At 41.3% G+C, this 4,431-nt stretch overlaps 1 long non-coding RNA gene across 1 annotated transcript; it reads right to left on the bottom strand.

Moving 5' to 3' along the window:
• Positions 1 to 1,252: 1,252 nt before the first annotated feature.
• On the bottom strand, positions 1,253 to 4,431 carry LOC106994480 (uncharacterized). The gene is made up of 2 exons (XR_003724482.2): positions 4,336 to 4,431; positions 1,253 to 3,705 (listed from the first exon to the last, which is right to left on the bottom strand). It is a non-coding gene; the product is annotated as an uncharacterized LOC106994480 (long non-coding RNA).

The raw sequence follows: 4,431 nt of genomic DNA on the forward strand, positions 1-4,431 counted from the left end.
ACAATGAAAAACAAAAGTATTGGAAGAAACAAAAATGAAGCTGCTTTAAAAAAAAAAAAATCCCTGCCCTAATAAAGTTTGGAGTAGGAAAGGGGGGTTCTAAGCGTCAGAGAGAATGGGGAAATCCCACATACAGTATTTTTTGCTTTATTTCCCTTCTCTTCTACCCCAGTCTTCAAGGAATACTATGACAGTAGCATTGGCATCAGCAGCACTGCAATGGCAGTAGTCTTTGAGAAGGCATTTAATTAAATTAATTTATTTAATTATCTATTTATTTTAGAGACAGGGCCTCACTGTGTCACCCAGGCTGTGGGAAGGCACTTTAAACTCAGAGGGAGAGGAATACTTTGTTCTGAACAGAGCTGCTTTAGTCCCAAAAGCATGGAGCAAATCCCCATTGCTTTTATCTTCTCTGTGTCCTCTGGCTGCTTGGACCAGGATTCAGAATGCAGTTGGGAGAAGTAAACAGCAGAACTAAACCAGGAAACTAAAACCTCAGCTTTCTAGCTGAAAAACTGGTAAGAGAGGCCCCAGGGAGCCAGAAAAGTGATAAAGTTATTGCAAAGAGGATGGAGATCAAGTGAGATCCCCTAAAGTTTTGTAAGAGCCCGTCTGCTCACCTCTAAACTGCACATGTGTGGAGCTGACCCTAACTGGCACATCACAAGCATTAGAACTGAGCTACAAGATAGACTACCGCTTAGGCCCCAGATTGGCCACTGGGTGGCACACACAAAGACCCAAATTGAACTGGAAATGTTTGAAACCTGAACTGACACTGAAACTGCAGCCCACACAATGCAGATCAGAACTCGCAATCTGACCCTAATTAGGGCATTTGCCTGTTAAACAAAAACATCAACATTCTCCTTATGACTTAAATAATACCCAGGATCTGACAGCATAATATTGAAAATGTGCAGGATACAATGCAAAATTACTAGGCACAGAAAGAACCAGGAATATCTCAAGTTGCAAGAGAAAAAAAAATCAAGTGATGCCAACACTTAGATGATACAGACGTTAGGATTCACAGAAAAAACTTTAAGGCAAGTTTTATAACCATGCTTTGAAAGTAAGGGTGAATGAATGGAAGGATATATATCAGGAAAGAAATGGAAGATATAAAGAGGAAACAAATAGAAATTTTTAAAGTGAAAAATACACTGGAATCAACTATTGATACGTATGGCAACATAGATGAATCTCAAAGGCATTATGATGAATGAAAGAAACCAGCCTTAAGGGATTACATACCTTATGATTCCATTTTTATTACATTCTGGACAAGTCAATACTATTGTGACAGATGACAAATCTATGGTTGCCATGAATTAGGGATGTGGCAAAGGCGTGAGTACAACTTGATGGAGTTTTACAGAATGATGGAACTATTCTGTATCATGATTTTGGTGGTCGTTTCACAAATCTAAAACTCAGAAATATCTGCCCCCCGCCAAAAGTGCCATATTTTGCTGTCAGTTAATTTTATTAAAAGAGAAGAACTCCATAGAGAATAATGAAACAAATAAACAAAGCCAAAAGTTGATTCTTTGAAAAATTAATAAAATTGATAAGCCTCATGTAAAACTTGAAGTCTTGATTAAGAAAAAAGAAACCAGAAATTAGCAATGTCAGGAATGAAAGAGGGGACATCTCTACAAACATTAAAAAGATATTAAGGAACTATTTAGTATTATTAGACATTAAAAGTTATTAAGGAAATAATTGTGAACTTTATGCCAATAAATCTGACAACTTAAATGAATTAGATAAATTTCTTCAAAGATACAAACTATTTCCCCTTATATCTCATGGACCAGAAATGAATCACATACTCATTCCTCACTGCCAGCAAGGCAAAGCAGTATCTGGCACAGGGAAGCAGAATGGTCATGGATAGCTTAGCTCAATTACAATTTATTCTTACAGCTGGGCACACTCCCAGCTCTCCATCCAAAAAATCAGGAGTGTATTAGAAGTAAGGGGAAGCACTTTGTGTAGGAAGCTAACAATGCTTGCCTGTTAGGTTCTGCAATCAAAAGACTCCTCATACTGTATACTTACTAGCTAAAATGGAATCTTTAAGCAATGTACTGAAAGCGCCCAGAGGGAGATACTTTTGAGCTGAAGGGGATTGAGAGCTCCAAAGCCTAGAAAAAAAATCAGTCTTGGATGGAATCTGATAACACCAAATCTGAAGGTCTATGCTTTCCTTCCAATGTGAACACTTTTTTTTTTTTCTTTTTGATCAGGATCTTGCTCTGTCCACAAGGCTTAAGTACAGTGATGCGATCACAGCTCACTGCATCCTCAACCCCTCAGGTTCAAGCAATCCTCCCAACTCGGTCTCCTGAGTAGCTGGGACCAAACGTGCAGGCCACCATGCCCAGCCTGAAAACTTCTTGCTGGCTTCCTCCATTTCAGGGTGCCTCCCTTCCCTCTCAGCACACCATCTCATTTAGGAACCCTTACAGGCATTCTGCTCTTCTCTAGTAGCGCTCTACACTGCCTTGTGAATACTTGTTTTTTTTCTGTTGTTGCTGTTTATTTCCTTAATAAGAGATGGTAATGTTAAAAGAAGGAATCAAGCTGGACATGGTGGCTCACACCTGTAATCCCAGCGTTTTAGGAGGCTGAGGCGGGAGGATCCCTACCAGAAGTTTGAGGCTGCAGCAAGCTGTGATTACGCCACTGCACTCCAGCCTGGGCAACAGAGTGAGACCCCATCTCTTTTAAAGGGAAAAACAAAGAAGGAATCATGACTTCATTTTATTAATCTCTATATTTCTGGTACCCAGGTAGTATCTGTCTGGTAGTTTTGTTTGTTTTACCATTAATTGATGAATCAGATGTTTGGTATCAAGACAAGGTTGAAAGATTTGGCTGGTAAAGAAATGAGCCCTTTTTGAATTTAGACATATTATTATTTACACAGACATTAAAAGCAAAAGCAAGTGCCAGCTCTCCATGAGCTGTTGTCTCAGATACCAAAATGATGACACCAAAACAGAAGGGGCTGGATGACTACAGCATACGTTGTGGACACGTTGTTGCTGAGGGGTCAATGCCATGCTGCAGCTAAGCCTTGTTATAACCTGTGGCTGTACTCTAAGTGGCTAAGGCAGAATGGCTCACTGGAACCCGGGAAGCAATGAGAAACTGCCTCATGACAGTCTCTTTGGAAGACAGAGAGCTGAGTGGGAAATGGCCTTGCAGGAGCTGCTTACAAGTCTCTCATTGCGCTCATCTTCTGGGAGGATACCAAGGTGTTCTGCCAAGATTCAGATCAGCTGTGGTTCAGGCATTGCCTATGTGGTCTATGTGGATATGTGCAAGATTGTCAGGCCCTGGTATGAAGCTGCCCCCTCCATTCAGGTTGTCCAGAGGAACATGATGTTTTATCTTGACTAGACCTTTAAGATGGCAACAAGGGCCACCATTCAGAAAAAATCCCAGAGGACCTCAGAAGGATGGTGTTTCAAAGCAGGTGTTATTAGCGTCTGCCTTCAAAAGAGTAACTTAGTGAGGAAAACCTCACTGTGGTTTCCATGTAGTATTTTAGAAGGAATTAGGAATAGAATGGAGGCCAGGTACGGTGGCTCACACCTGCAATCCTAGCAATTTAGGAGGCCAAGGCAGGAGGGTCACTTGTGCCCAGGAGTTGGAGAGCAGTCCAGGAAACATAGGAAGACCTCATCTCTGAAAAACAAACAAACAAACAAACAAATTAGCTGGGCATGGTGGAGCACACCCGTTGTTTAAGGACTTGTCAAAAGTGTAAGTCCAGCCTTCCACAAGCATTTCAAGATAAATTATTACGACATAAAATGGAGGCCTTTAATTAGGAGAGTGAAGTGGTTTGATTTGTAATTTTAAATAATCGCATCAGCACCAGTTTTATGGTATAAAATGCCCAGTTACTCAGGAGGCTGAGGTGGGAGGATCACCGAGTCCGGGAGGTCGAAGCCACAGTAAGCCAAAATTGCACCATTGCCCTACATCCTGGGTGACAGAAACAAACAGAATATAATCACAGGAAAAGGGTTTTGTAAAACTTTGCAACATTTTTAACTTCCCCAAGGTTTCGTTTGAGATTTTTGTTTTCCAACACTAATTAGATGTAAAAACTCATAAAACAAAAATGACTTCAGCTAGCCTTTATGAATCAGAAAAGAGGGAAAAGTTGGGAAGAGCAGCCAAGCTGCTTGGGGGCCGTATCCAAGTAGCAGAGTGAAAAGGCTGGATTTCTGAAGCTTCCTGCAATGAAGAGAGAAGTGTTAGCACGGGTTGTGAGAAAGGCTCTGGTCGGAGTGAAAAGCAATGGTATACCATCAGCTGCTGGCTCACTTGCTGTCTTCATGCACGAACCCAGCAGAGCCTGACGGCACTTTGCAGAGGGCATTTTCCCGAATGAGGCAAAAAGTC

The sequence above is a fragment of the Macaca mulatta genome, chromosome 18, assembly GCF_049350105.2.
Source record: "Macaca mulatta isolate MMU2019108-1 chromosome 18, T2T-MMU8v2.0, whole genome shotgun sequence".
Classification (NCBI taxonomy): Eukaryota; Metazoa; Chordata; class Mammalia; order Primates; family Cercopithecidae; genus Macaca; species Macaca mulatta.